Below are 10,755 nucleotides of genomic sequence, written 5' to 3'. Positions count from 1 at the left end.
ATTTTTCTAGGCATGCAATGGGGTTTGATGCTATGATGAATTCTATTTTTAAATCTATTTTTCTAGTTGTTTATTGCTAGCAAATAGAAGTACAGGTTTTAATCCAGCAGCTTTGTAAAATTCACTTGTTAATTCTAATTCATAGAATCCTAAATAATAGAATACAGTTTTGCTCCTTTGGCTTTCCTACATGACTGTAGAATGACACAGGATGATGGCGGAGAAAAGCCCATAAGTTTAGAGATCAATAGAACATCTGTAAACTTAACAAGACCTGTTTTGTAGGAAAAAGGGGGTCCCAAGCTAGACTGAAAGGTATTTTGCTGTGTGGTCTGTGTATGTGTGTGAGAACATGCAGGTACAGAGAATGTCCCAGACACCATGCATGTGAAGTGTGGACTGGGTTGCAGACAAGAAGAATCTCCTCTCTGGTCCTACTGTGACTGTCATTCTCCTCTGAGGAACCAAAGTTGGAAGTTCTCTGAGGTTGAGCAAATTCAATATATTTTCCAAGTAAACAAAAACATCTTTCTCAGGCCTGGACAGGATTCTCTATCAACCAGGGTGGCCAACCATCCTGGTTTGCCTGGGATTGAGGGGTTTCCTGGGATGCAGAACTTTCAGTACTAAAACCACAACAGGCCCAGACAAGCAGGATGGTTGGTTGTCCAAACCTCTCACTGGGCCCCCACGAGCAGAACAGCTGGGTGATCCCAAATGCCCAGAGACCATCAGGAGGATAAAGCCCAACCCCAGGTGCTTGTGTGGAGCAATTCTGTTCAAGCCACCACTCTTTCCTAGTCATACAATATTCTAGCTTGCCCAACCAAAGGGCTTGCTTCTTTGAGCTGTCTTCTCTGGGTAATGGGCAGAATGGGGGGGGAGGGGATTTGTCACCAGAATCTTTTAGCAGTCAGTACCTTAGAGGTTTTTGACCACTGATTATCAGCATCCAAGGAATGGAAAAATATGGCACGTCCAAGGCTCATCCACGGAGATGTCAGTTCATTGTCATGTTCTCCCTCACTGCTCAAGACAGGCAAATCCTCATGACTAATTCTCACCTCACAGCCAAGAAAGCACATCTTTCTTGCAAGTGAGTGAAACTATTACAGGGAGAATCTTGAATACTCTTTTTCATTTTTTTAAAAGATGAACTCATTTGCAAATGCCAGGATTTATTGTTAGTAACTGATTACTAGCAACGTGGCACATGTGCACGCCAACGTATTGAGATATTTCCTTAAGGAACATCAGACTTGAAATAAATCTCTTGGGTTAAAAGGATACCTGTGTGTGGACAGGTGGTGGCTGAGATGTTAGACATGATCAAAGGGACCAGCCATGACAATAAGTTCTGATTCACCAGCCCAGGAGACGCAGGAGCTATAGTCTGCAGATTCCTGCTTGAGATGGGGTCTGCGGCCAACATCTGTAATGAGTCACAGACATCACTCACTGCCCCCAGGCTCCTTCATTCCTTCCTATCTCACTCCCTCTTTGCAGCAGCCTGAGTCCCTGGAGAGGCCTCAATCTTCACAGCCCTCTCCTGGACAGGTGGGATGTTGAGGATCCAGGCGCCATGGTGTCTGGTCCAGCAGGGATGCTGCCTTGCTCCACCACCCACGGGTAAAGGGCTCAGGAGGGGGCTTCCTCAGGTGGGGAGAAGTGGAAACAGTCTAGACACTGTGTCAGGAAGCGCCAAGCTTGGGTCTTAGCTTACCCTCCCTGAACCTTCGCCTCTTTATCCCAAATCTCTCCAAATCTGTGTGTCAAAATCACCATTTTATAGACAGTAGCGTAACATAAGAGCTTGGTCAAAATCATCAGTGGATATCAAAAGCGCTGGGTGAGGTGATGTTGGAGACTAGGACATTCACGGAGTCTCCAAGTGTCATCTCACAGTCACTTGTGAATCCCCTGGGGTCCCTTTTGATCTTAAGAAACAGGAGACATGTCCTCGAGCTCAATTTTTGAAGGAACCTGGGCTAGGAGAGGCAGTTTTGGTGCAGTTTAAAACCCGTTTGGATGGGTTTGAATGTGGACTGTGCAGTAGAGGAGGTCACTGTGTGGGTGATAAATTCACTTGTTTGATAACGGTGCTGTGGCTTCGTGAGAGAATGCTGACGTATTCAGGAGGTGAAGTGTCATCACGCCTACGATTAGTTTTCAAATAAATTGGCAAGAAAAAGTGTGTGTACATGCTCATGTACCAACACACATGAAGAATGTTGGGTTTGCAAGACAGGTGGTACCCGTAACACCCGAGGGGCAGGTGCCAGCCTCATTTCCCATTTCCCTTCCAAGAAGGGTGTGTGGCACCACTGCTGACAGCCACATGCTTTTGATTCAACCTTCTCCCAAGCGAGCTCAGCTTAAGCCGCATAGTAGCACAGGGAACAGCAGTGATCCCCAAACCTGCACTTGTATGGTATTCCCTTTTATTCGTTGCCTATTGTGACATAAAAATCACCCTAAGATGTATTGGCTAAAACCAGCAAGTATTTTTTTTCTCAGTTTCTGTAGGTCGGGAATCTGGCAGCAACTTAGCTGGGTTGCTCTGACTCAGTCTTGTAAGGCTGCAGTGACGGCATCAGCTGGGGTCTGACGGAGGCTGGAGAAATCTCTTCCAAGTTCACCGTGTGGCTGTTGGAAGAAGGCTTCGGTGCCTCATCACGTGGGCTTCTCCATAGAGACGGCAACTGGCTTCCCCCAGGGTGAGTAATGAAAGAGAGATGGAGAGAGGAGGGGGGCGGGAGGGAGAGAGAGAAAGAGAGAGAGACCAAGATAAAGGCCTCAGTGAATCTGTAATAGTCTACCAGTCACAGACCAACCCTGGTCCTATGTGAGAAGGGACCACACAGGGGTTAATACCAAGGGGCAGGGGTCAAGGGTGCCACCTTAGGGGCTGTCTGCCGCATCTCTGAGCAATCTCTTTTTCTCTTAACCACGTGCAACTTGTGAAATCTGCTAAGGCACCGTTTGGGAGGTTCCGGGTGCTCCAAAGATACCTGAGTGTGTGCACACACGCATAAACACACACACACTCCTAAAACAGACAGAGATCTTGCCTTGCTGGGTCATCCTTGGCCGGTGATGCTTTCGAGCAATGTTCAGTTGCCCGGGTGGGGACACCTAGAAGACAGGTCCTGTGTCAATCAGGGTTTAGGTTTTGCTAGCCAAGAGGACAAGGAAGGAAGGCAAGGAGAAGATGGTTGTTCTGACAGACCATCGCATCTAAGCAGGATGAGGAGGGACGTGAAGTCAGGGGATGCATAAACAACAAGTGGGGCGTCACTGACTGGAGGTTTCCATGGGGCTTTAGAACTAGGACAACCGAAACAGTTTTTAACGTTGGGGATGTCAACCACAGGGTGTGACTGTGGGAGTGATGGAGGTGGGGGTGGGGTGGGAATGCAAGACAGTTAGTCAAGGCAATTGGTTATGTTAATTTTCTCTACATCCACTGTTATTTCTATATTTTCTTTTTTGTTTTTATTTTTTGAGACAAGGTCTCTCTGTCGCCTGGGCTGCAGTGTAGTGGCATCGTGATAGCTCCCTGCAGCCTCATACACTCCTGGGCTCAAGTGACCCTCCCACCTTGGCCTCGCAAAGGATTATAGCCATAAACCACAATGCCCAGCTCCACTGTTATTTCTATTGACTCATCTCAACTTTGGAGGTTTCTCTTACTCTCTTTTCTCATTTAATGTGTTTTGGGGTTTTTTCTTTTCTAAATTTTCTTAACTAGATTAGGTAGTGGTTTCCTTATTCCATTGTTCCCCCCCCCCAAAGTCCTAGCTCTGACATTTATTTATTAGTTCTACTGTTTTTAATTCATTAATTTCTGTCCTTATCTTTGTCATTTCCCCCTGTTATTCTGCTTAAGCTTATCTTGGGCTCTTTGTTTTCCTAACTTTTGGAACTGAGCCCTTAATTCATTTATTTCCTTTCTTAAAATTAATGATGCAAGTCCTTAAGATCGTGACTCCTCTTTTCATCACTGCTCTGATTAGAGCCCATCAGATTAGTAGCATTTTAATTGCTCTTATTTTTTAAATATGCTGCAATTTTGCCTTGGATTTCCTGTCTTGAGTAAGAATTTTTGGGGTGAGGGGTTTGTTTCTTTGTTTAAGTAACAAGCTTTTGTGGTGAATAAATTTACTGTTATTAAGTTTTCTTGTTATTACCTCTTGTTGTCTGTTACGATCAGAGAAATGTCTTCCTTATTATTTCTACTCTTTGGAATGCATCGAAAATCGTTTTGTGGTCTAAAGATCACATATGGCCAATTTGATAAATGTTCCAGCAGGTGATTCAGGGGTAGAGAGAGTGTGTTATCCATTGTGGAGGTGCAGTTATATAGTTTTACTTTATTAATTATAATTTATTAAGTTTACCTTACTCATGACTTTATTACTTTTCAGCCCTACTTACTTTTGTCCACTTGATTTACTACGGGCTGAGAAATGAAGTTACCTATTATCCTTGTGTTTTTCTCTTTTTCACTTTTTTCTTTTTTTTTTCTGAATTTGTTGCCATGTATGGATGCAAAAATATTCAGAACAGACCGTTAAAATCTGTACACGTTACACTACGAAAGACTATTGGTGGCCCTTTGCCTAGCTCTTTTCACCTTAAATTCAACCTCGGCAGACGCTGAGACTTTGACTTCTGTTTCCCTTTCGCAGTGTTCGCCAGCTACGGGTCAACCATCTTTTTGTTTTCCCATCTCACTTACTGTAGATCCTCTTGTCTACAGCGTGCCATCCGCCTTTGCTTTTTGATGCAATCTGAGAGCCTTTTCCTTTACTAGGAATGTTCGTCTCATTTGCAATTACGTCCAAACACCGTCACTCAAGTCTGTTCTTGGTCTGACCATCTTGTTTCTGCTCTTTTATTATTTTTACTGTGTCTTTTTTTGTTGTGGTTTTAAAAAATGTGTCATTATATGACCGGCGTTCATCATTTTCTTCCAAATGTTTTCCCCCTGAAAATGTGAAAGGTTTATCACTTACTTATAATTCTCTCGATGGTTACATTTTTTACTTTATACGCTATGATTACCTTAGCCAACTTGTCTCTTATTCCAGGCATCAGTAACGTGACCAGCTCCATGGTCATCTCTGCATGGCCCACTTCTGGCAGCCACCACCAGGCAGTGCCTTGCCTCAAGCAGGTGGTCTGCCCCCTCTGCCTCCTTGCCAGGGCTGTCCTATTGAGGCTGAGTCATGGGACACCAGGAGACCCCGTATGTGGCAAACGCGCCCATGCAACCTGGAAATGCAGGGTTTTAAACCTTATGAAGTGAACCATTAACCAATGGGAGATGGGAGTTTGTGGATAAATTCTTCCTGCTTCCTCTCCTTGGGCAAACTGTCCTGAAGTTCCGCATGTTCCCACTCATTCATATCCTCTCCCCGGCTCCTCTTCCTTGCGTGTTTGAGTGGCAAACTCCCAACTCCTAACTTTCACCTGCTTCTTGGCATCATCTTGCTGGAGTTCTTCTCTTCCTCCTACTGTCATCATCCTTACTCCTTTGGTCCCCTGCACAGGTGTTGGTTTCTTCACGGTTATTTTTCCTCCTTCAATTCAGAGGGTGCACTTCTTCCTCATCTGCCTTTGTCTGAAAGGACACTTGGAGGCCTGGAAGTCAGCTGAGTGCCAGGCAAACTGGTTTTTTATCCCTATTCCACTTGTTTACAAATTCTCTGCCCTGGGCCATGACAGGGCTCTGAGCTAACAGGATGTCCCCTCAGTCCTCGGTGCTCAGTGAAGTTCTGCCCTGCCCCCACTCCCCACTGGCGTCTCCCACGTTGGTTTGGACAGCTGTTGGTTTAATCTTTATTCCACTGCAGATCCCCTGATCTGCTTGTCCACCACAGCCTCCTTGCCGTCTTGAAACCTGCTTATTGGGAAGGGGTGATTTTCCTCCCTCCCCTTGGTAGGTGCTGCCTCTGAAGTCACCTCAGAGGGTGAACCAGGACATAGGAGGCTCTCCCAGCTCACTCAGTGCCCTCCCTGGCCAGGAGTCATGAATTTTAATCCTGAGGGTCCTGCTTTACCACCCTGCCTCCCTGGCCAAATGTCCACTGCACTTGTAGTCAAGTCCCAAACTTTGTAGCTCAGGATTATGGGCACTTCTGAATTTCATAAAGATAGAAAGATAAAATCCACTTTCACCTTTAAGAGAGAAGGGCAGAGAGACAATTCTTCCACCTTTAATCAAAGCCCCACCCACTTCACAATATCTTGGATCAGGAAGAGGATGTGACTTTCTGATCCTGGAAGGGGAAATAAAGCCTGTGGCCAACATGCCCCACCCTGTGTCATGGCCATGGAGGGTGAAGTCACCCACTCCTGGGCAAGGTCCACACTATATAAGAGAGCACAAAACTTGGGAACGTTCTTGGAGCTGTCCTCTTCACCATCAAAGACTGCAGCATAATGTCCAGTGGCACATTAAAGCACACTGCTGATGAGGTGATTAAAGGAATTTGGATTCTGGGATCCCTGGGGCTGCAGAGAGAGTGGCACTCATTACCCTTGTAAAATAGCAGCTGGTGCTGGGGTCTGAGGTTGACTTTACACCCTGGCCTGGAGAAAGGAGGGAATAATAACTCAATGTTTTTCTTTTTCTTTTTTCCTACTTTCTCTGCTCCTTCTCTTCCTCCATCATCTCCTTATCCTCCTTTCCTATTTTTTTGAGATAGAGTCTCACTCTGTCACCCTCAGTAGAGTACTGTGGTCTCATAGCTCACAGTAACCTCAAACTCTTGGGCTCAAGTGATCCTCTTGCCTTAGTCTCCTGAGTAGCTGGGACTACAGGCATCTGCCACAATGCCTAGCTATTTTTAGGCTGTCCTTGTCCTCCTTTTCAACTTAAGCCTGTCTATGAAATGCAAACCACTTAAGAAGACTCTTAGACGCTGAGCTGATGATGGAGGGAACTGGCATGGCCTGTAAGCCCAGGCCATGAGACACTGTTATAGGTGACCAGCAGAAGAGGGAGGGAGAAGACATTTTTAAACTTAGGTCACAGATTTAGGTCAGGAGTGAGGAGAGTTTTATAGCTGGGAAGGAGCAGGGAAGCCTGAATTTGGGAGGCAGAGCTCACTGATTTGTCAGCTGTGCTACTGACTAGGAGGGACCTGGGAAAGTGATTCCCCTTCCTGACTCACAACTTCCTACTTAGTTAAGTGGAAACAACAGTACATCTGTATTAGAGAATTGTTGTAACAACTGATGGGGCACTATGGCTCTGGAAGATGGTGGACTAAACTCATATATAGTCCCTCCATCTACAAAGACTTAGAAATGCTAGATAAATGCAAAGTAATGCCTTTAGATATAGAACTCACACAAAAATGAAAAATCCCCAGAAACAAAGACAGTAAATGTGTAAACTCAGCAACATGACAGTCCCAGTTACAGTCCCAGTTACAGTCCCAGTCCCAGTCCTAGTCACCAGAAACACAGCAGAATGCCCAGAGTGTGTCTTATAGCCCTAAAATGGAAGCAGCCCAAATTTTCAACATAAGTATGATAGATAGTGATAAATTCAAATAATGGACCATTGTAGACAATTACAAAAAAGAAACACCAGAGTGATGTTTATAAGCAATGAAAGGAGCAAGACACCAAGGTGCACATACAGTGTGAATCTGTTTAGGTAAAGTTCAAACACAGATTTGAAAACATCTGTTCTGTCTGAAACTAGAGTGGTGGATAAATCACTCTATGCATTTGTCAAAAACCTGACAACTTGGCATCACACACAATGAACTTTAATATATATAATTTTTAAAAATCACCTAGGATCCTAGGGGATCTCAGAATAGAATGAAGTCTACAATTGTTACAGATGTGTCGTGTAACCAAAGTCAAGGGGGAGCTGAGGGGAAGGACTTAAGAAACTTCAGAAAGCCATGTTTTGACTGAGAACTGTAAGGCTAAAGGCAAAGAGGATTACATAAGGATTGTAATCTAGTTGGTAAATTTGTTTCTCACAGGGGAGCAGGTTAACAATTCTGAAATTATATTCTACACATCGTAGGGTTAAGCAAATAAATTACCAATGGCAGATATGGAAGCCAGGTTTGTCCCTGTCATAGAAAGTCACAAATAAGCAAAGCACTGAGGCCAGAACGAACACTGTGATATTAAAGTCAGATAATAGAAAATCATGTCTAATTTAATATATATGTATACGTGTGTATATGCACATATATTACATATATACACAGCACATATATAGTGGGTAGCTATACAAATGATAAATACCCATGTGTTCGTGGGTGTGCATACACTGACACGTTTCTCTTGCCACTAAAAGGACCCAGAAGTAGTGACACCCCATTGGCAACGAGCACACCTAGAGCCTAGATCTTGGTTCCAAGTAATCATCCTGCAAATGGATGAACCAGCAATGCTCCTTGGCGAAATGTCTGATTCTAGGCCTGGGGGAAGAAATACATGAGATTTGACTGGAGCACCTTATAGTGCCGGGAAATAAAGAAGTGGGGAGGAAAAAAAGAGAAGAAAAAGGATAGGGTGTGTCAAAGGGACACAGAAGCACAGGAGCCAATTTGGAAATGTGAAAGCTCCCAATGGCCAAAGCTGGGACAATGTGAGCCACAAAATAAATAGCATAGTATCGTTTTAAAACCCTCAGTATAAAATGAATATGCACAAGTCCATATTAAGCAAATGGTGTAACAAACAAATAAAGGGGTAGAAGAGATAAGTCTTGTCTACAAAAGAATTACAAATAATATAAATAGATACTCCCTCTCCACGGTTCCCCAGCCTACCCCTTACTGAATGAGAGCTGGACTTAGAGACTTACTTCCAAAAAAGAGAGTATGAAGAGGGAAAGAGAGCAACTTAGCAGGGAGGGGGATGTGGTAAACATCACCTTAACTAGGTGATAAAATTTCACATGGTTGTGGTACCATCCACTCCTCATAGGTCTTCTTTCCAAAACCCATGATCCCAGTCTTACCATGAGAAAAATATCAGACAAATCCAAACCGAGGTAAACGTTCTACAAAATCCCTGACCAGTGCTCTTCAAAACCGTCAATCCAGATTGATTTTTAAAAGCTTATTAGATCCCAAATATTTTCTCCACTGATTTTAAAGACTTATGTTCACACAAAAACCTGTGCAGAAACATTTAAAGCAACTTTATTCATAATTGGCAGAATCTGGAAGCAACCGCGGTATCCTTCACGAGATGAGGGATAGGTGGTTTTACTTTCTGCGGTTTCAGTTGCCAACAGTCAACTGCGGCCCAAAAATATTAAGTGGAAAATTCCAGAAATAAACATTTCCTAAATTTTAAATCACATGCTATTCTGCATAGTGAAATCTCCAGCTATTTTATTCTGTCCCACGTGGGACATGAACCATCCCTTTGTCTGGTGGATTCACACTTCATGTACTCCCTGTCCGACAGCCACTTAGCAGCCGTGGTTATCAAACCAGTGGTCTCAGTATTGCTGTGCTTATGTTCAAGTGATCCTTGTTGTATGTCCTACTGGCCTCAGAGACCAAGAGTAGTGGTGTTGGCATATTGTTACAATCTTCCTATTTTATTATTAGTCATTACTACTCTTTTACTGTGGCCTATGTATAAACTAAAGTCTATCATAAGTATGCATATATTAGGAAAAAAAATATTCGGAGGGTGACCAAAAAATATATATACATTTTAAGAAAGGAGAAAACTGTATTGAAATTACAATACTCAATATATACCTATAACAAAAGATGATTACACGTCATGTTGAGCAGCTCTTGTAATTGCAAAAGTCAAATGTGACTTGAGTACTGCAAATTAAATACAGTTTTTTTTCTTTCTATAAGGGTATGTGTACACTTTTTGTTGGCACCCTCTGTATATAGAGTTCAGTACTATTTGTGGTTTCAGGCATCCGCTAGGGGGCTGGGAACATATCCCCCAGGATAAGGGAGGGACTGTTATATATTCACACATTGGAATACTAGCCACTGAGAAAAAGAAATGACTTATTAAGCCACAGAAAGACATGAGTGAACCTTAAATGCATATTGCTAAGTTGAAGAAGCCATTCTGGAAAGACCACATACTGTATGATTTCAAATGTATGATATTCCGGAGAAGGAAAAACTAGAGACAACCAGTGGACTAAGATCAGTGTCTTCAGGAGGCTGAAAAGAAGAGACACAAGGGAGTTTTTAAGGCAGTGAAACTGCTCTGTGCGATGCTCTCATAAGGAATGTTATGCATTCGCCAAGACCCATAGACCTCTACAGACAAAGAGTGAATCGTAACGTCTACAAAGTATTTAAGTTAGGAGGTTGTGGGATCTCAGAGTGGAATGCAGAAGGTGAGGAAAAATATAATTATGTTAAGAATGTATGAAGCAATCTCACGGAAGGACGGAAGGACGTGGAAGTGCTGAGCTAAGTAACCTTGTGCGTGGGTAGAGTCTGCAAGAGTGAAGGCCGGAGAAACTGCACACAAGCGTTCTGCTTTATTTAATGAAGTTGTTTCCCATGGGGGTGTGCGCTATCAATTTTGAAGCCACTATGCTTATATATGGGAGCTGAACCTGGTAGTGATGGACATCTGGTGGTGGGAGCCAGGGTTCTCACTGTGCATAGGAGGTCCAGGGTTCTCACTGTGCATAGGAGGTCCAGGGTTCTCACTGTGCATGGGAGGTCCAGGGTTCTCACTGTGCATGGGAGGTCCAGGGTTCTCACTGTGCAT

Source organism: Otolemur garnettii, unplaced genomic scaffold, assembly GCF_000181295.1.
Source record: "Otolemur garnettii isolate 467f Iridium unplaced genomic scaffold, OtoGar3 scaffold00145, whole genome shotgun sequence".
In the NCBI taxonomy this organism is placed as follows: domain Eukaryota; kingdom Metazoa; phylum Chordata; class Mammalia; order Primates; family Galagidae; genus Otolemur; species Otolemur garnettii.
Note: the sequence above shows the minus strand (reverse complement) of the source record.